General features: G+C 41.3%; 29 non-coding genes across 29 annotated transcripts; all 29 read left to right on the forward strand.

Annotated features, from left to right (window-relative positions):
- Window positions 1–614: 614 nt before the first annotated feature.
- On the forward strand, window positions 615–733 carry LOC141318002 (5S ribosomal RNA). Its single transcript, XR_012352345.1, has one exon. It is a non-coding gene; the product is annotated as a 5S ribosomal RNA (ribosomal RNA).
- Window positions 734–817: 84 nt separating this feature from the next.
- On the forward strand, window positions 818–936 carry LOC141318327 (5S ribosomal RNA). The gene has a single exon (XR_012352649.1). It is a non-coding gene; the product is annotated as a 5S ribosomal RNA (ribosomal RNA).
- Window positions 937–1,689: 753 nt separating this feature from the next.
- LOC141300946 (5S ribosomal RNA) lies at window positions 1,690–1,808 on the forward strand. Its single transcript, XR_012342069.1, has one exon. It is a non-coding gene; the product is annotated as a 5S ribosomal RNA (ribosomal RNA).
- Window positions 1,809–1,892: 84 nt separating this feature from the next.
- LOC141317650 (5S ribosomal RNA) lies at window positions 1,893–2,011 on the forward strand. The gene has a single exon (XR_012352015.1). It is a non-coding gene; the product is annotated as a 5S ribosomal RNA (ribosomal RNA).
- Window positions 2,012–2,095: 84 nt separating this feature from the next.
- LOC141318423 (5S ribosomal RNA) lies at window positions 2,096–2,214 on the forward strand. The gene has a single exon (XR_012352741.1). It is a non-coding gene; the product is annotated as a 5S ribosomal RNA (ribosomal RNA).
- Window positions 2,215–2,967: 753 nt separating this feature from the next.
- Window positions 2,968–3,086, forward strand: LOC141310624 (5S ribosomal RNA). Its single transcript, XR_012348108.1, has one exon. It is a non-coding gene; the product is annotated as a 5S ribosomal RNA (ribosomal RNA).
- An 84-nt stretch (window positions 3,087–3,170) lies between these two features.
- On the forward strand, window positions 3,171–3,289 carry LOC141300951 (5S ribosomal RNA). The gene has a single exon (XR_012342071.1). It is a non-coding gene; the product is annotated as a 5S ribosomal RNA (ribosomal RNA).
- A 753-nt stretch (window positions 3,290–4,042) lies between these two features.
- On the forward strand, window positions 4,043–4,161 carry LOC141300959 (5S ribosomal RNA). The gene has a single exon (XR_012342072.1). It is a non-coding gene; the product is annotated as a 5S ribosomal RNA (ribosomal RNA).
- A 753-nt stretch (window positions 4,162–4,914) lies between these two features.
- LOC141318003 (5S ribosomal RNA) lies at window positions 4,915–5,033 on the forward strand. Its single transcript, XR_012352346.1, has one exon. It is a non-coding gene; the product is annotated as a 5S ribosomal RNA (ribosomal RNA).
- Window positions 5,034–5,117: 84 nt separating this feature from the next.
- On the forward strand, window positions 5,118–5,236 carry LOC141300967 (5S ribosomal RNA). Its single transcript, XR_012342074.1, has one exon. It is a non-coding gene; the product is annotated as a 5S ribosomal RNA (ribosomal RNA).
- Window positions 5,237–6,658: 1,422 nt separating this feature from the next.
- Window positions 6,659–6,777, forward strand: LOC141300975 (5S ribosomal RNA). Its single transcript, XR_012342075.1, has one exon. It is a non-coding gene; the product is annotated as a 5S ribosomal RNA (ribosomal RNA).
- Window positions 6,778–7,530: 753 nt separating this feature from the next.
- Window positions 7,531–7,649, forward strand: LOC141318117 (5S ribosomal RNA). The gene has a single exon (XR_012352452.1). It is a non-coding gene; the product is annotated as a 5S ribosomal RNA (ribosomal RNA).
- Window positions 7,650–7,733: 84 nt separating this feature from the next.
- LOC141300980 (5S ribosomal RNA) lies at window positions 7,734–7,852 on the forward strand. Its single transcript, XR_012342076.1, has one exon. It is a non-coding gene; the product is annotated as a 5S ribosomal RNA (ribosomal RNA).
- Window positions 7,853–9,274: 1,422 nt separating this feature from the next.
- LOC141300995 (5S ribosomal RNA) lies at window positions 9,275–9,393 on the forward strand. The gene has a single exon (XR_012342079.1). It is a non-coding gene; the product is annotated as a 5S ribosomal RNA (ribosomal RNA).
- A 753-nt stretch (window positions 9,394–10,146) lies between these two features.
- Window positions 10,147–10,265, forward strand: LOC141318118 (5S ribosomal RNA). The gene has a single exon (XR_012352453.1). It is a non-coding gene; the product is annotated as a 5S ribosomal RNA (ribosomal RNA).
- An 84-nt stretch (window positions 10,266–10,349) lies between these two features.
- On the forward strand, window positions 10,350–10,468 carry LOC141301006 (5S ribosomal RNA). Its single transcript, XR_012342081.1, has one exon. It is a non-coding gene; the product is annotated as a 5S ribosomal RNA (ribosomal RNA).
- A 753-nt stretch (window positions 10,469–11,221) lies between these two features.
- Window positions 11,222–11,340, forward strand: LOC141318004 (5S ribosomal RNA). The gene has a single exon (XR_012352347.1). It is a non-coding gene; the product is annotated as a 5S ribosomal RNA (ribosomal RNA).
- Window positions 11,341–11,424: 84 nt separating this feature from the next.
- On the forward strand, window positions 11,425–11,543 carry LOC141301014 (5S ribosomal RNA). Its single transcript, XR_012342082.1, has one exon. It is a non-coding gene; the product is annotated as a 5S ribosomal RNA (ribosomal RNA).
- Window positions 11,544–12,296: 753 nt separating this feature from the next.
- On the forward strand, window positions 12,297–12,415 carry LOC141301022 (5S ribosomal RNA). The gene has a single exon (XR_012342083.1). It is a non-coding gene; the product is annotated as a 5S ribosomal RNA (ribosomal RNA).
- Window positions 12,416–12,499: 84 nt separating this feature from the next.
- On the forward strand, window positions 12,500–12,618 carry LOC141317651 (5S ribosomal RNA). Its single transcript, XR_012352016.1, has one exon. It is a non-coding gene; the product is annotated as a 5S ribosomal RNA (ribosomal RNA).
- An 84-nt stretch (window positions 12,619–12,702) lies between these two features.
- On the forward strand, window positions 12,703–12,821 carry LOC141318424 (5S ribosomal RNA). Its single transcript, XR_012352742.1, has one exon. It is a non-coding gene; the product is annotated as a 5S ribosomal RNA (ribosomal RNA).
- Window positions 12,822–13,574: 753 nt separating this feature from the next.
- LOC141310635 (5S ribosomal RNA) lies at window positions 13,575–13,693 on the forward strand. Its single transcript, XR_012348119.1, has one exon. It is a non-coding gene; the product is annotated as a 5S ribosomal RNA (ribosomal RNA).
- Window positions 13,694–13,777: 84 nt separating this feature from the next.
- LOC141301030 (5S ribosomal RNA) lies at window positions 13,778–13,896 on the forward strand. Its single transcript, XR_012342084.1, has one exon. It is a non-coding gene; the product is annotated as a 5S ribosomal RNA (ribosomal RNA).
- Window positions 13,897–14,649: 753 nt separating this feature from the next.
- Window positions 14,650–14,768, forward strand: LOC141301046 (5S ribosomal RNA). The gene has a single exon (XR_012342090.1). It is a non-coding gene; the product is annotated as a 5S ribosomal RNA (ribosomal RNA).
- A 753-nt stretch (window positions 14,769–15,521) lies between these two features.
- Window positions 15,522–15,640, forward strand: LOC141318006 (5S ribosomal RNA). Its single transcript, XR_012352349.1, has one exon. It is a non-coding gene; the product is annotated as a 5S ribosomal RNA (ribosomal RNA).
- An 84-nt stretch (window positions 15,641–15,724) lies between these two features.
- LOC141301053 (5S ribosomal RNA) lies at window positions 15,725–15,843 on the forward strand. The gene has a single exon (XR_012342091.1). It is a non-coding gene; the product is annotated as a 5S ribosomal RNA (ribosomal RNA).
- A 753-nt stretch (window positions 15,844–16,596) lies between these two features.
- LOC141310646 (5S ribosomal RNA) lies at window positions 16,597–16,715 on the forward strand. The gene has a single exon (XR_012348130.1). It is a non-coding gene; the product is annotated as a 5S ribosomal RNA (ribosomal RNA).
- Window positions 16,716–16,799: 84 nt separating this feature from the next.
- LOC141301059 (5S ribosomal RNA) lies at window positions 16,800–16,918 on the forward strand. The gene has a single exon (XR_012342094.1). It is a non-coding gene; the product is annotated as a 5S ribosomal RNA (ribosomal RNA).
- Window positions 16,919–17,671: 753 nt separating this feature from the next.
- Window positions 17,672–17,790, forward strand: LOC141301061 (5S ribosomal RNA). Its single transcript, XR_012342095.1, has one exon. It is a non-coding gene; the product is annotated as a 5S ribosomal RNA (ribosomal RNA).
- Window positions 17,791–18,484: the final 694 nt, after the last annotated feature.

Genomic DNA, 18,484 nt, shown 5'->3' on the forward strand with positions numbered 1-18,484 from the left:
ACATTTTAAGTGAGTGTGTGTCTTTAAAAAATGGATGGTTGGCCTGCCATGTGACTAGACACATGACAGAAAGCAGGAAGTACAACTGTATAAGAGAGCAGCATGACAAACAAAGGACAGTCACCAAACTGTTGGATTGAGGAGTTGCTAATTTTAGAGCTCACCTTTCCATTCACCACCTGCAAACTTTGGATTACACTTTCTGTGGATTGTATATACACCGGTGGACACTCACATTGGACTTATCAACACACTGGGATTCTTGGACTGTTTTTAGGGTATGGACAAATGAACTGTATTCTTTTAACAGCGTTTACCTCGTTTTATCGTGTTGTTTTAAAGTCTTTTATGTGAACCTTGTAAATAAACCAAATCTATTTAAACCAATCTTCTTTTATGTCTCATTCTTTTAACCACTAGTCATCTCTCACAGTTAAATCTGACCCCATTTTAGTCTTGTAACTCGGCCGATAAGGCCGATTGTTACACTTGGATGGGAGACCGCCTGGGAATACCAGGTGCTGTAAGCTTTTGCCTTTTCTTCACTATTTATATAATATGCTGGCTTTTACGGAGGCTGATCTTTAAATGGCCCACTTTTTGGAGCAACCCTCGCTTACCGCCATACCGCGCTGAGAGCGCCCGATCTCGTCTGATCTCGGAAGCTAAGCAGCGTCGGGCCTGTTTAGTACTTGGATGGGAGACCGCCTGGGAATACCAGGTGCTGTAAGCTTTTGCCTTTTCTTCACTATTTATATAATATGCTGGCTTTTACGGAGGCTGATCTTTAAATAGCCCACTTTTTGGAGCAGCCCTGGCTTACGGCCATACCGCGCTGAGAGCGCCCGATCTCGTCTGATCTCGGAAGCTAAGCAGCGTCGGGCCTACTTAGTACTTGGATGGGAGACCGCCTGGGAATACCAGGTGCTGTAAGCTTTTGCCTTTTCTTCACTACTTATTTAAAATGCTGGCTTTTAGAAAGACGTGTTTTACCGCTCTATTTATTACAATCATTTAAATGTATTATAGAGTTTTAAGTGTTTTACATGTTTTTTAGGCCATTTTATTACTCTTAACATTTTAAGTGAGTGTGTGTCTTTAAAAAATGGATGGTTGGCCTGCCATGTGACTAGACACATGATAGGAAGCAGGAAGTACAACTGTATAAGAGAGCAGCATGACAAACAAAGGACAGTCACCAAACTGTTGGATTGAGGAGTTGCTAATTTTAGAGCTCACCTTTCCATTCACCACCTGCAAACTTTGGATTACACTTTCTGTGGATTGTATATACACCGGTGGAAACTCACATTGGACTTATCAACACACTGGGATTCTTGGACTGTTTTTAGGGTATGGACAAATAAACTGTATTCTTTTAACAGCGTTTACCTCATTTTATCGTGTTGTTTTAAAGTCTTTTATGTGAACCTTGTAAATAAACCAAATCTATTTAAACCAATCTTCTTTTATGTCTCATTCTTTTAACCACTAGTCATCTCTCACAGTTAAATCTGACCCCATTTTAGTCTTGTAACTCGGCCGATAAGGCCGATTGTTACACTTGGATGGGAGACCGCCTGGGAATACCAGGTGCTGTAAGCTTTTGCCTTTTCTTCACTATTTATATAATATGCTGGCTTTTACGGAGGCTGATCTTTAAATAGCCCACTTTTTGGAGCAGCCCTGGCTTACGGCCATACCGCGCTGAGAGCGCCCGATCTCGTCTGATCTCGGAAGCTAAGCAGCGTCGGGCCTGCTTAGTACTTGGATGGGAGACCGCCTGGGAATACCAGGTGCTGTAAGCTTTTGCCTTTTCTTCACTATTTATATAATATGCTGGCTTTTACGGAGGCTGATCTTTAAATGGCCCACTTTTTGGAGCAGCCCTCGCTTACGGCCATACTGCGCTGAGAGCGCCCGATCTCGTCTGATCTCGGAAGCTAAGCAGCGTCGGGCCTGCTTAGTACTTGGATGGGAGACCGCCTGGGAATACCAGGTGCTGTAAGCTTTTGCCTTTTCTTCACTATTTATATAATATGCTGGCTTTTACGGAGGCTGATCTTTAAATAGCCCACTTTTTGGAGCAGCCCTCGCTTACGGCCATACTGCGCTGAGAGCGCCCGATCTCGTCTGATCTCGGAAGCTAAGCAGCGACGGGCCTGCTTAGTACTTGGATGGGAGACCGCCTGGGAATACCAGGTGCTGTAAGCTTTTGCCTTTTCTTCACTATTTATATAATATGCTGGCTTTTAGAAAGACGTGTTTTACCGCTCTATTTATTACAATCATTTAAATGTATTATAGAGTTTTAAGTGTTTTACATGTTTTTTAGGCCATTTTATTACTCTTAACATTTTAAGTGAGTGTGTGTCTTTAAAAAATGGATGGTTGGCCTGCCATGTGACTAGACACATGACAGAAAGCAGGAAGTACAACTGTATAAGAGAGCAGCATGACAAACAAAGGACAGTCACCAAACTGTTGGATTGAGGAGTTGCTAATTTTAGAGCTCACCTTTCCATTCACCACCTACAAACTTTGGATTACACTTTCTGTGGATTGTATATACACCGGTGGACACTCACATTGGACTTATCAACACACTGGGATTCTTGGACTGTTTTTAGGGTATGGACAAATGAACTGTATTCTTTTAACAGCGTTTACCTCGTTTTATCGTGTTGTTTTAAAGTCTTTTATGTGAACCTTGTAAATAAACCAAATCTATTTAAACCAATCTTCTTTTATGTCTCATTCTTTTAACCACTAGTCATCTCTCACAGTTAAATCTGACCCCATTTAAGTCTTGTAACTCGGCTGATAAGGCCGATTGTTACACTTGGATGGGAGACCGCCTGGGAATACCAGGTGCTGTAAGCTTTTGCCTTTTCTTCACTATTTATATAATATGCTGGCTTTTACGGAGGCTGATCTTTAAATGGCCCACTTTTTGGAGCAGCCCTCGCTTACGGCCATACCGCGCTGAGAGCGCCCGATCTCGTCTGATCTCGGAAGCTAAACAGCGTCGGGCCTGTTTAGTACTTGGATGGGAGACCGCCTGGGAATACCAGGTGCTGTAAGCTTTTGTCTTTTCTTCACTATTTATATAATATGCTGGCTTTTACGGAGGCTGATCTTTAAATAGCCCACTTTTTGGAGCAGCCCTGGCTTACGGCCATACCGCGCTGAGAGCGCCCGATCTCGTCTGATCTCGGAAGCTAAGCAGCGTCGGGCCTGCTTAGTACTTGGATGGGAGACCGCCTGGGAATACCAGGTGCTGTAAGCTTTTGTCTTTTCTTCACTATTTATATAATATGCTGGCTTTTAGAAAGACGTGTTTTACCGCTCTATTTATTACAATCATTTAAATGTATTATAGAGTTTTAAGTGTTTTACATGTTTTTTAGGCCATTTTATTACTCTTAACATTTTAAGTGAGTGTGTGTCTTTAAAAAATGGATGGTTGGCCTGCCATGTGACTAGACACATGACAGGAAGCAGGAAGTACAACTGTATAAGAGAGCAGCATGACAAACAAAGGACAGTCACCAAACTGTTGGATTGAGGAGTTGCTAATTTTAGAGCTCACCTTTCCATTCACCACCTGCAAACTTTGGATTACACTTTCTGTGGATTGTATATACACCGGTGGACACTCACATTGGACTTATCAACACACTGGGATTCTTGGACTGTTTTTAGGGTATGGACAAATGAACTGTATTCTTTTAACAGCGTTTACCTCATTTTATCGTGTTGTTTTAAAGTCTTTTATGTGAACCTTGTAAATAAACCAAATCTATTTAAACCAATCTTCTTTTATGTCTCATTCTTTTAACCACTAGTCATCTCTCACAGTTAAATCTGACCCCATTTTAGTCTTGTAACTCGGCCGATAAGGCCGATTGTTACACTTGGATGGGAGACCGCCTGGGAATACCAGGTGCTGTAAGCTTTTGCCTTTTCTTCACTATTTATATAATATGCTGGCTTTTACGGAGGCTGATCTTTAAATAGCCCACTTTTTGGAGCAGCCCTCGCTTACGGCCATACCGCGCTGAGAGCGCCCGATCTCGTCTGATCTCGGAAGCTAAGCAGCGTCGGGCCTGCTTAGTACTTGGATGGGAGACCGCCTGGGAATACCAGGTGCTGTAAGCTTTTGCCTTTTCTTCACTATTTATATAATATGCTGGCTTTTAGAAAGACGTGTTTTACCGCTCTATTTATTACAATCATTTAAATGTATTATAGAGTTTTAAGTGTTTTACATGTTTTTTAGGCCATTTTATTACTCTTAACATTTTAAGTGAGTGTGTGTCTTTAAAAAATGGATGGTTGGCCTGCCATGTGACTAGACACATGACAGAAAGCAGGAAGTACAACTGTATAAGAGAGCAGCATGACAAACAAAGGACAGTCACCAAACTGTTGGATTGAGGAGTTGCTAATTTTAGAGCTCACCTTTCCATTCACCACCTGCAAACTTTGGATTACACTTTCTGTGGATTGTATATACACCGGTGGACACTCACATTGGACTTATCAACACACTGGGATTCTTGGACTGTTTTTAGGGTATGGACAAATGAACTGTATTCTTTTAACAGCGTTTACCTCGTTTTATCGTGTTGTTTTAAAGTCTTTTATGTGAACCTTGTAAATAAACCAAATCTATTTAAACCAATCTTCTTTTATGTCTCATTCTTTTAACCACTAGTCATCTCTCACAGTTAAATCTGACCCCATTTTAGTCTTGTAACTCGGCCGATAAGGCCGATTGTTACACTTGGATGGGAGACCGCCTGGGAATACCAGGTGCTGTAAGCTTTTGCCTTTTCTTCACTATTTATATAATATGCTGGCTTTTACGGAGGCTGATCTTTAAATGGCCCACTTTTTGGAGCAACCCTCGCTTACCGCCATACCGCGCTGAGAGCGCCCGATCTCGTCTGATCTCGGAAGCTAAGCAGCGTCGGGCCTGTTTAGTACTTGGATGGGAGACCGCCTGGGAATACCAGGTGCTGTAAGCTTTTGCCTTTTCTTCACTATTTATATAATATGCTGGCTTTTACGGAGGCTGATCTTTAAATAGCCCACTTTTTGGAGCAGCCCTGGCTTACGGCCATACCGCGCTGAGAGCGCCCGATCTCGTCTGATCTCGGAAGCTAAGCAGCGTCGGGCCTGCTTAGTACTTGGATGGGAGACCGCCTGGGAATACCAGGTGCTGTAAGCTTTTGCCTTTTCTTCACTACTTATTTAAAATGCTGGCTTTTAGAAAGACGTGTTTTACCGCTCTATTTATTACAATCATTTAAATGTATTATAGAGTTTTAAGTGTTTTACATGTTTTTTAGGCCATTTTATTACTCTTAACATTTTAAGTGAGTGTGTGTCTTTAAAAAATGGATGGTTGGCCTGCCATGTGACTAGACACATGATAGGAAGCAGGAAGTACAACTGTATAAGAGAGCAGCATGACAAACAAAGGACAGTCACCAAACTGTTGGATTGAGGAGTTGCTAATTTTAGAGCTCACCTTTCCATTCACCACCTGCAAACTTTGGATTACACTTTCTGTGGATTGTATATACACCGGTGGAAACTCACATTGGACTTATCAACACACTGGGATTCTTGGACTGTTTTTAGGGTATGGACAAATAAACTGTATTCTTTTAACAGCGTTTACCTCATTTTATCGTGTTGTTTTAAAGTCTTTTATGTGAACCTTGTAAATAAACCAAATCTATTTAAACCAATCTTCTTTTATGTCTCATTCTTTTAACCACTAGTCATCTCTCACAGTTAAATCTGACCCCATTTTAGTCTTGTAACTCGGCCGATAAGGCCGATTGTTACACTTGGATGGGAGACCGCCTGGGAATACCAGGTGCTGTAAGCTTTTGCCTTTTCTTCACTATTTATATAATATGCTGGCTTTTAGAAAGACGTGTTTTACCGCTCTATTTATTACAATCATTTAAATGTATTATAGAGTTTTAAGTGTTTTACATGTTTTTTAGGCCATTTTATTACTCTTAACATTTTAAGTGAGTGTGTGTCTTTAAAAAATGGATGGTTGGCCTGCCATGTGACTAGACACATGACAGGAAGCAGGAAGTACAACTGTATAAGAGAGCAGCATGACAAACAAAGGACAGTCACCAAACTGTTGGATTGAGGAGTTGCTAATTTTAGAGCTCACCTTTCCATTCACCACCTGCAAACTTTGGATTACACTTTCTGTGGATTGTATATACACCGGTGGAAACTCACATTGGACTTATCAACACACTGGGATTCTTGGACTGTTTTTAGGGTATGGACAAATGAACTGTATTCTTTTAACAGCGTTTACCTCATTTTATCGTGTTGTTTTAAAGTCTTTTATGTGAACCTTGTAAATAAACCAAATCTATTTAAACCAATCTTCTTTTATGTCTCATTCTTTTAACCACTAGTCATCTCTCACAGTTAAATCTGACCCCATTTTAGTCTTGTAACTCGGCCGATAAGGCCGATTGTTACACTTGGATGGGAGACCGCCTGGGAATACCAGGTGCTGTAAGCTTTTGCCTTTTCTTCACTATTTATATAATATGCTGGCTTTTACGGAGGCTGATCTTTAAATAGCCCACTTTTTGGAGCAGCCCTCGCTTACGGCCATACCGCGCTGAGAGCGCCCGATCTCGTCTGATCTCGGAAGCTAAGCAGCGTCGGGCCTGCTTAGTACTTGGATGGGAGACCGCCTGGGAATACCAGGTGCTGTAAGCTTTTGCCTTTTCTTCACTATTTATATAATATGCTGGCTTTTAGAAAGACGTGTTTTACCGCTCTATTTATTACAATCATTTAAATGTATTATAGAGTTTTAAGTGTTTTACATGTTTTTTAGGCCATTTTATTACTCTTAACATTTTAAGTGAGTGTGTGTCTTTAAAAAATGGATGGTTGGCCTGCCATGTGACTAGACACATGACAGAAAGCAGGAAGTACAACTGTATAAGAGAGCAGCATGACAAACAAAGGACAGTCACCAAACTGTTGGATTGAGGAGTTGCTAATTTTAGAGCTCACCTTTCCATTCACCACCTGCAAACTTTGGATTACACTTTCTGTGGATTGTATATACACCGGTGGACACTCACATTGGACTTATCAACACACTGGGATTCTTGGACTGTTTTTAGGGTATGGACAAATGAACTGTATTCTTTTAACAGCGTTTACCTCGTTTTATCGTGTTGTTTTAAAGTCTTTTATGTGAACCTTGTAAATAAACCAAATCTATTTAAACCAATCTTCTTTTATGTCTCATTCTTTTAACCACTAGTCATCTCTCACAGTTAAATCTGACCCCATTTTAGTCTTGTAACTCGGCCGATAAGGCCGATTGTTACACTTGGATGGGAGACCGCCTGGGAATACCAGGTGCTGTAAGCTTTTGCCTTTTCTTCACTATTTATATAATATGCTGGCTTTTACGGAGGCTGATCTTTAAATGGCCCACTTTTTGGAGCAACCCTCGCTTACGGCCATACGGCGCTGAGAGCGCCCGATCTCGTCTGATCTCGGAAGCTAAGCAGCGTCGGGCCTGTTTAGTACTTGGATGGGAGACCGCCTGGGAATACCAGGTGCTGTAAGCTTTTGCCTTTTCTTCACTATTTATATAATATGCTGGCTTTTACGGAGGCTGATCTTTAAATAGCCCACTTTTTGGAGCAGCCCTGGCTTACGGCCATACCGCGCTGAGAGCGCCCGATCTCGTCTGATCTCGGAAGCTAAGCAGCGTCGGGCCTGCTTAGTACTTGGATGGGAGACCGCCTGGGAATACCAGGTGCTGTAAGCTTTTGCCTTTTCTTCACTACTTATTTAAAATGCTGGCTTTTAGAAAGACGTGTTTTACCGCTCTATTTATTACAATCATTTAAATGTATTATAGAGTTTTAAGTGTTTTACATGTTTTTTAGGCCATTTTATTACTCTTAACATTTTAAGTGAGTGTGTGTCTTTAAAAAATGGATGGTTGGCCTGCCATGTGACTAGACACATGATAGGAAGCAGGAAGTACAACTGTATAAGAGAGCAGCATGACAAACAAAGGACAGTCACCAAACTGTTGGATTGAGGAGTTGCTAATTTTAGAGCTCACCTTTCCATTCACCACCTGCAAACTTTGGATTACACTTTCTGTGGATTGTATATACACCGGTGGACACTCACATTGGACTTATCAACACACTGGGATTCTTGGACTGTTTTTAGGGTATGGACAAATGAACTGTATTCTTTTAACAGCGTTTACCTCGTTTTATCGTGTTGTTTTAAAGTCTTTTATGTGAACCTTGTAAATAAACCAAATCTATTTAAACCAATCTTCTTTTATGTCTCATTCTTTTAACCACTAGTCATCTCTCACAGTTAAATCTGACCCCATTTTAGTCTTGTAACTCGGCCGATAAGGCCGATTGTTACACTTGGATGGGAGACCGCCTGGGAATACCAGGTGCTGTAAGCTTTTGCCTTTTCTTCACTATTTATATAATATGCTGGCTTTTAGAAAGACGTGTTTTACCGCTCTATTTATTACAATCATTTAAATGTATTATAGAGTTTTAAGTGTTTTACATGTTTTTTAGGCCATTTTATTACTCTTAACATTTTAAGTGAGTGTGTGTCTTTAAAAAATGGATGGTTGGCCTGCCATGTGACTAGACACATGACAGGAAGCAGGAAGTACAACTGTATAAGAGAGCAGCATGACAAACAAAGGACAGTCACCAAACTGTTGGATTGAGGAGTTGCTAATTTTAGAGCTCACCTTTCCATTCACCACCTGCAAACTTTGGATTACACTTTCTGTGGATTGTATATACACCGGTGGAAACTCACATTGGACTTATCAACACACTGGGATTCTTGGACTGTTTTTAGGGTATGGACAAATGAACTGTATTCTTTTAACAGCGTTTACCTCATTTTATCGTGTTGTTTTAAAGTCTTTTATGTGAACCTTGTAAATAAACCAAATCTATTTAAACCAATCTTCTTTTATGTCTCATTCTTTTAACCACTAGTCATCTCTCACAGTTAAATCTGACCCCATTTTAGTCTTGTAACTCGGCCGATAAGGCCGATTGTTACACTTGGATGGGAGACCGCCTGGGAATACCAGGTGCTGTAAGCTTTTGCCTTTTCTTCACTATTTATATAATATGCTGGCTTTTACGGAGGCTGATCTTTAAATAGCCCACTTTTTGGAGCAGCCCTCGCTTACGGCCATACCGCGCTGAGAGCGCCCGATCTCGTCTGATCTCGGAAGCTAAGCAGCGTCGGGCCTGCTTAGTACTTGGATGGGAGACCGCCTGGGAATACCAGGTGCTGTAAGCTTTTGCCTTTTCTTCACTATTTATATAATATGCTGGCTTTTAGAAAGACGTGTTTTACCGCTCTATTTATTACAATCATTTAAATGTATTATAGAGTTTTAAGTGTTTTACATGTTTTTTAGGCCATTTTATTACTCTTAACATTTTAAGTGAGTGTGTGTCTTTAAAAAATGGATGGTTGGCCTGCCATGTGACTAGACACATGACAGAAAGCAGGAAGTACAACTGTATAAGAGAGCAGCATGACAAACAAAGGACAGTCACCAAACTGTTGGATTGAGGAGTTGCTAATTTTAGAGCTCACCTTTCCATTCACCACCTGCAAACTTTGGATTACACTTTCTGTGGATTGTATATACACCGGTGGACACTCACATTGGACTTATCAACACACTGGGATTCTTGGACTGTTTTTAGGGTATGGACAAATGAACTGTATTCTTTTAACAGCGTTTACCTCGTTTTATCGTGTTGTTTTAAAGTCTTTTATGTGAACCTTGTAAATAAACCAAATCTATTTAAACCAATCTTCTTTTATGTCTCATTCTTTTAACCACTAGTCATCTCTCACAGTTAAATCTGACCCCATTTTAGTCTTGTAACTCGGCCGATAAGGCCGATTGTTACACTTGGATGGGAGACCGCCTGGGAATACCAGGTGCTGTAAGCTTTTGCCTTTTCTTCACTATTTATATAATATGCTGGCTTTTACGGAGGCTGATCTTTAAATGGCCCACTTTTTGGAGCAACCCTCGCTTACGGCCATACGGCGCTGAGAGCGCCCGATCTCGTCTGATCTCGGAAGCTAAGCAGCGTCGGGCCTGTTTAGTACTTGGATGGGAGACCGCCTGGGAATACCAGGTGCTGTAAGCTTTTGCCTTTTCTTCACTATTTATATAATATGCTGGCTTTTACGGAGGCTGATCTTTAAATAGCCCACTTTTTGGAGCAGCCCTGGCTTACGGCCATACCGCGCTGAGAGCGCCCGATCTCGTCTGATCTCGGAAGCTAAGCAGCGTCGGGCCTGCTTAGTACTTGGATGGGAGACCGCCTGGGAATACCAGGTGCTGTAAGCTTTTGCCTTTTCTTCACTACTTATTTAAAATGCTGGCTTTTAGAAAGACGTGTTTTACCGCTCTATTTATTACAATCATTTAAATGTATTATAGAGTTTTAAGTGTTTTACATGTTTTTTAGGCCATTTTATTACTCTTAACATTTTAAGTGAGTGTGTGTCTTTAAAAAATGGATGGTTGGCCTGCCATGTGACTAGACACATGATAGGAAGCAGGAAGTACAACTGTATAAGAGAGCAGCATGACAAACAAAGGACAGTCACCAAACTGTTGGATTGAGGAGTTGCTAATTTTAGAGCTCACCTTTCCATTCACCACCTGCAAACTTTGGATTACACTTTCTGTGGATTGTATATACACCGGTGGACACTCACATTGGACTTATCAACACACTGGGATTCTTGGACTGTTTTTAGGGTATGGACAAATGAACTGTATTCTTTTAACAGCGTTTACCTCGTTTTATCGTGTTGTTTTAAAGTCTTTTATGTGAACCTTGTAAATAAACCAAATCTATTTAAACCAATCTTCTTTTATGTCTCATTCTTTTAACCACTAGTCATCTCTCACAGTTAAATCTGACCCCATTTTAGTCTTGTAACTCGGCTGATAAGGCCGATTGTTACACTTGGATGGGAGACCGCCTGGGAATACCAGGTGCTGTAAGCTTTTGCCTTTTCTTCACTATTTATATAATATGCTGGCTTTTACGGAGGCTGATCTTTAAATGGCCCACTTTTTGGAGCAACCCTCGCTTACCGCCATACCGCGCTGAGAGCGCCCGATCTCGTCTGATCTCGGAAGCTAAGCAGCGTCGGGCCTGTTTAGTACTTGGATGGGAGACCGCCTGGGAATACCAGGTGCTGTAAGCTTTTGCCTTTTCTTCACTATTTATATAATATGCTGGCTTTTACGGAGGCTGATCTTTAAATAGCCCACTTTTTGGAGCAGCCCTGGCTTACGGCCATACCGCGCTGAGAGCGCCCGATCTCGTCTGATCTCGGAAGCTAAGCAGCGTCGGGCCTGCTTAGTACTTGGATGGGAGACCGCCTGGGAATACCAGGTGCTGTAAGCTTTTGCCTTTTCTTCACTACTTATTTAAAATGCTGGCTTTTAGAAAGACGTGTTTTACCGCTCTATTTATTACAATCATTTAAATGTATTATAGAGTTTTAAGTGTTTTACATGTTTTTTAGGCCATTTTATTACTCTTAACATTTTAAGTGAGTGTGTGTCTTTAAAAAATGGATGGTTGGCCTGCCATGTGACTAGACACATGATAGGAAGCAGGAAGTACAACTGTATAAGAGAGCAGCATGACAAACAAAGGACAGTCACCAAACTGTTGGATTGAGGAGTTGCTAATTTTAGAGCTCACCTTTCCATTCACCACCTGCAAACTTTGGATTACACTTTCTGTGGATTGTATATACACCGGTGGAAACTCACATTGGACTTATCAACACACTGGGATTCTTGGACTGTTTTTAGGGTATGGACAAATAAACTGTATTCTTTTAACAGCGTTTACCTCATTTTATCGTGTTGTTTTAAAGTCTTTTATGTGAACCTTGTAAATAAACCAAATCTATTTAAACCAATCTTCTTTTATGTCTCATTCTTTTAACCACTAGTCATCTCTCACAGTTAAATCTGACCCCATTTTAGTCTTGTAACTCGGCCGATAAGGCCGATTGTTACACTTGGATGGGAGACCGCCTGGGAATACCAGGTGCTGTAAGCTTTTGCCTTTTCTTCACTATTTATATAATATGCTGGCTTTTACGGAGGCTGATCTTTAAATAGCCCACTTTTTGGAGCAACCCTGGCTTACGGCCATACCGCGCTGAGAGCGCCCGATCTCGTCTGATCTCGGAAGCTAAGCAGCGTCGGGCCTGCTTAGTACTTGGATGGGAGACCGCCTGGGAATACCAGGTGCTGTAAGCTTTTGCCTTTTCTTCACTATTTATATAATATGCTGGCTTTTACGGAGGCTGATCTTTAAATGGCCCACTTTTTGGAGCAGCCCTCGCTTACGGCCATACTGCGCTGAGAGCGCCCGATCTCGTCTGATCTCGGAAGCTAAGCAGCGTCGGGCCTGCTTAGTACTTGGATGGGAGACCGCCTGGGAATACCAGGTGCTGTAAGCTTTTGCCTTTTCTTCACTATTTATATAATATGCTGGCTTTTACGGAGGCTGATCTTTAAATAGCCCACTTTTTGGAGCAGCCCTCGCTTACGGCCATACTGCGCTGAGAGCGCCCGATCTCGTCTGATCTCGGAAGCTAAGCAGCGACGGGCCTGCTTAGTACTTGGATGGGAGACCGCCTGGGAATACCAGGTGCTGTAAGCTTTTGCCTTTTCTTCACTATTTATATAATATGCTGGCTTTTAGAAAGACGTGTTTTACCGCTCTATTTATTACAATCATTTAAATGTATTATAGAGTTTTAAGTGTTTTACATGTTTTTTAGGCCATTTTATTACTCTTAACATTTTAAGTGAGTGTGTGTCTTTAAAAAATGGATGGTTGGCCTGCCATGTGACTAGACACATGACAGAAAGCAGGAAGTACAACTGTATAAGAGAGCAGCATGACAAACAAAGGACAGTCACCAAACTGTTGGATTGAGGAGTTGCTAATTTTAGAGCTCACCTTTCCATTCACCACCTACAAACTTTGGATTACACTTTCTGTGGATTGTATATACACCGGTGGACACTCACATTGGACTTATCAACACACTGGGATTCTTGGACTGTTTTTAGGGTATGGACAAATGAACTGTATTCTTTTAACAGCGTTTACCTCGTTTTATCGTGTTGTTTTAAAGTCTTTTATGTGAACCTTGTAAATAAACCAAATCTATTTAAACCAATCTTCTTTTATGTCTCATTCTTTTAACCACTAGTCATCTCTCACAGTTAAATCTGACCCCATTTAAGTCTTGTAACTCGGCTGATAAGGCCGATTGTTACACTTGGATGGGAGACCGCCTGGGAATACCAGGTGCTGTAAGCTTTTGCCTTTTCTTCACTATTTATATAATATGCTGGCTTTTACGGAGGCTGATCTTTAAATGGCCCACTTTTTGGAGCAGCCCTCGCTTACGGCCATACCGCGCTGAGAGCGCCCGATCTCGTCTGATCTCGGAAGCTAAACAGCGTCGGGCCTGTTTAGTACTTGGATGGGAGACCGCCTGGGAATACCAGGTGCTGTAAGCTTTTGTCTTTTCTTCACTATTTATATAATATGCTGGCTTTTACGGAGGCTGATCTTTAAATAGCCCACTTTTTGGAGCAGCCCTGGCTTACGGCCATACCGCGCTGAGAGCGCCCGATCTCGTCTGATCTCGGAAGCTAAGCAGCGTCGGGCCTGCTTAGTACTTGGATGGGAGACCGCCTGGGAATACCAGGTGCTGTAAGCTTTTGTCTTTTCTTCACTATTTATATAATATGCTGGCTTTTAGAAAGACGTGTTTTACCGCTCTATTTATTACAATCATTTAAATGTATTATAGAGTTTTAAGTGTTTTACATGTTTTTTAGGCCATTTTATTACTCTTAACATTTTAAGTGAGTGTGTGTCTTTAAAAAATGGATGGTTGGCCTGCCATGTGACTAGACACATGACAGGAAGCAGGAAGTACAACTGTATAAGAGAGCAGCATGACAAACAAAGGACAGTCACCAAACTGTTGGATTGAGGAGTTGCTAATTTTAGAGCTCACCTTTCCATTCACCACCTGCAAACTTTGGATTACACTTTCTGTGGATTGTATATACACCGGTGGACACTCACATTGGACTTATCAACACACTGGGATTCTTGGACTGTTTTTAGGGTATGGACAAATGAACTGTATTCTTTTAACAGCGTTTACCTCATTTTATCGTGTTGTTTTAAAGTCTTTTATGTGAACCTTGTAAATAAACCAAATCTATTTAAACCAATCTTCTTTTATGTCTCATTCTTTTAACCACTAGTCATCTCTCACAGTTAAATCTGACCCCATTTTAGTCTTGTAACTCGGCCGATAAGGCCGATTGTTACACTTGGATGGGAGACCGCCTGGGAATACCAGGTGCTGTAAGCTTTTGCCTTTTCTTCACTATTTATATAATATGCTGGCTTTTACGGAGGCTGATCTTTAAATAGCCCACTTTTTGGAGCAGCCCTCGCTTACGGCCATACCGCGCTGAGAGCGCCCGATCTCGTCTGATCTCGGAAGCTAAGCAGCGTCGGGCCTGCTTAGTACTTGGATGGGAGACCGCCTGGGAATACCAGGTGCTGTAAGCTTTTGCCTTTTCTTCACTATTTATATAATATGCTGGCTTTTAGAAAGACGTGTTTTACCGCTCTATTTATTACAATCATTTAAATGTATTATAGAGTTTTAAGTGTTTTACATGTTTTTTAGGCCATTTTATTACTCTTAACATTTTAAGTGAGTGTGTGTCTTTAAAAAATGGATGGTTGGCCTGCCATGTGACTAGACACATGACAGAAAGCAGGAAGTACAACTGTATAAGAGAGCAGCATGACAAACAAAGGACAGTCACCAAACTGTTGGATTGAGGAGTTGCTAATTTTAGAGCTCACCTTTCCATTCACCACCTGCAAACTTTGGATTACACTTTCTGTGGATTGTATATACACCGGTGGACACTCACATTGGACTTATCAACACACTGGGATTCTTGGACTGTTTTTAGGGTATGGACAAATGAACTGTATTCTTTTAACAGCGTTTACCTCGTTTTATCGTGTTGTTTTAAAGTCTTTTATGTGAACCTTGTAAATAAACCAAATCTATTTAAACCAATCTTCTTTTATGTCTCATTCTTTTAACCACTAGTCATCTCTCACAGTTAAATCTGACCCCATTTTAGTCTTGTAACTCGGCCGATAAGGCCGATTGTTACACTTGGATGGGAGACCGCCTGGGAATACCAGGTGCTGTAAGCTTTTGCCTTTTCTTCACTATTTATATAATATGCTGGCTTTTACGGAGGCTGATCTTTAAATGGCCCACTTTTTGGAGCAACCCTCGCTTACCGCCATACCGCGCTGAGAGCGCCCGATCTCGTCTGATCTCGGAAGCTAAGCAGCGTCGGGCCTGTTTAGTACTTGGATGGGAGACCGCCTGGGAATACCAGGTGCTGTAAGCTTTTGCCTTTTCTTCACTATTTATATAATATGCTGGCTTTTACGGAGGCTGATCTTTAAATAGCCCACTTTTTGGAGCAGCCCTGGCTTACGGCCATACCGCGCTGAGAGCGCCCGATCTCGTCTGATCTCGGAAGCTAAGCAGCGTCGGGCCTGCTTAGTACTTGGATGGGAGACCGCCTGGGAATACCAGGTGCTGTAAGCTTTTGCCTTTTCTTCACTACTTATTTAAAATGCTGGCTTTTAGAAAGACGTGTTTTACCGCTCTATTTATTACAATCATTTAAATGTATTATAGAGTTTTAAGTGTTTTACATGTTTTTTAGGCCATTTTATTACTCTTAACATTTTAAGTGAGTGTGTGTCTTTAAAAAATGGATGGTTGGCCTGCCATGTGACTAGACACATGATAGGAAGCAGGAAGTACAACTGTATAAGAGAGCAGCATGACAAACAAAGGACAGTCACCAAACTGTTGGATTGAGGAGTTGCTAATTTTAGAGCTCACCTTTCCATTCACCACCTGCAAACTTTGGATTACACTTTCTGTGGATTGTATATACACCGGTGGAAACTCACATTGGACTTATCAACACACTGGGATTCTTGGACTGTTTTTAGGGTATGGACAAATAAACTGTATTCTTTTAACAGCGTTTACCTCGTTTTATCGTGTTGTTTTAAAGTCTTTTATGTGAACCTTGTAAATAAACCAAATCTATTTAAACCAATCTTCTTTTATGTCTCATTCTTTTAACCACTAGTCATCTCTCACAGTTAAATCTGACCCCATTTAAGTCTTGTAACTCGGCTGATAAGGCCGATTGTTACACTTGGATGGGAGACCGCCTGGGAATACCAGGTGCTGTAAGCTTTTGCCTTTTCTTCACTATTTATATAATATGCTGGCTTTTACGGAGGCTGATCTTTAAATGGCCCACTTTTTGGAGCAGCCCTCGCTTACGGCCATACCGCGCTGAGAGCGCCCGATCTCGTCTGATCTCGGAAGCTAAACAGCGTCGGGCCTGTTTAGTACTTGGATGGGAGACCGCCTGGGAATACCAGGTGCTGTAAGCTTTTGTCTTTTCTTCACTATTTATATAATATGCTGGCTTTTACGGAGGCTGATCTTTAAATAGCCCACTTTTTGGAGCAGCCCTGGCTTACGGCCATACCGCGCTGAGAGCGCCCGATCTCGTCTGATCTCGGAAGCTAAGCAGCGTCGGGCCTGCTTAGTACTTGGATGGGAGACCGCCTGGGAATACCAGGTGCTGTAAGCTTTTGTCTTTTCTTCACTATTTATATAATATGCTGGCTTTTAGAAAGACGTGTTTTACCGCTCTATTTATTACAATCATTTAAATGTATTATAGAGTTTTAAGTGTTTTACATGTTTTTTAGGCCATTTTATTACTCTTAACATTTTAAGTGAGTGTGTGTCTTTAAAAAATGGATGGTTGGCCTGCCATGTGACTAGACACATGACAGGAAGCAGGAAGTACAACTGTATAAGAGAGCAGCATGACAAACAAAGGACAGTCACCAAACTGTTGGATTGAGGAGTTGCTAATTTTAGAGCTCACCTTTCCATTCACCACCTGCAAACTTTGGATTACACTTTCTGTGGATTGTATATACACCGGTGGACACTCACATTGGACTTATCAACACACTGGGATTCTTGGACTGTTTTTAGGGTATGGACAAATGAACTGTATTCTTTTAACAGCGTTTACCTCATTTTATCGTGTTGTTTTAAAGTCTTTTATGTGAACCTTGTAAATAAACCAAATCTATTTAAACCAATCTTCTTTTATGTCTCATTCTTTTAACCACTAGTCATCTCTCACAGTTAAATCTGACCCCATTTTAGTCTTGTAACTCGGCCGATAAGGCCGATTGTTACACTTGGATGGGAGACCGCCTGGGAATACCAGGTGCTGTAAGCTTTTGCCTTTTCTTCACTATTTATATAATATGCTGGCTTTTACGGAGGCTGATCTTTAAATAGCCCACTTTTTGGAGCAGCCCTCGCTTACGGCCATACCGCGCTGAGAGCGCCCGATCTCGTCTGATCTCGGAAGCTAAGCAGCGTCGGGCCTGCTTAGTACTTGGATGGGAGACCGCCTGGGAATACCAGGTGCTGTAAGCTTTTGCCTTTTCTTCACTATTTATATAATATGCTGGCTTTTAGAAAGACGTGTTTTACCGCTCTATTTATTACAATCATTTAAATGTATTATAGAGTTTTAAGTGTTTTACATGTTTTTTAGGCCATTTTATTACTCTTAACATTTTAAGTGAGTGTGTGTCTTTAAAAAATGGATGGTTGGCCTGCCATGTGACTAGACACATGACAGAAAGCAGGAAGTACAACTGTATAAGAGAGCAGCATGACAAACAAAGGACAGTCACCAAACTGTTGGATTGAGGAGTTGCTAATTTTAGAGCTCACCTTTCCATTCACCACCTGCAAACTTTGGATTACACTTTCTGTGGATTGTATATACACCGGTGGACACTCACATTGGACTTATCAACACACTGGGATTCTTGGACTGTTTTTAGGGTATGGACAAATGAACTGTATTCTTTTAACAGCGTTTACCTCGTTTTATCGTGTTGTTTTAAAGTCTTTTATGTGAACCTTGTAAATAAACCAAATCTATTTAAACCAATCTTCTTTTATGTCTCATTCTTTTAACCACTAGTCATCTCTCACAGTTAAATCTGACCCCATTTTAGTCTTGTAACTCGGCCGATAAGGCCGATTGTTACACTTGGATGGGAGACCGCCTGGGAATACCAGGTGCTGTAAGCTTTTGCCTTTTCTTCACTATTTATAT

Source organism: Garra rufa, chromosome 1, assembly GCF_049309525.1.
Source record: "Garra rufa chromosome 1, GarRuf1.0, whole genome shotgun sequence".
In the NCBI taxonomy this organism is placed as follows: Eukaryota; Metazoa; Chordata; class Actinopteri; order Cypriniformes; family Cyprinidae; genus Garra; species Garra rufa.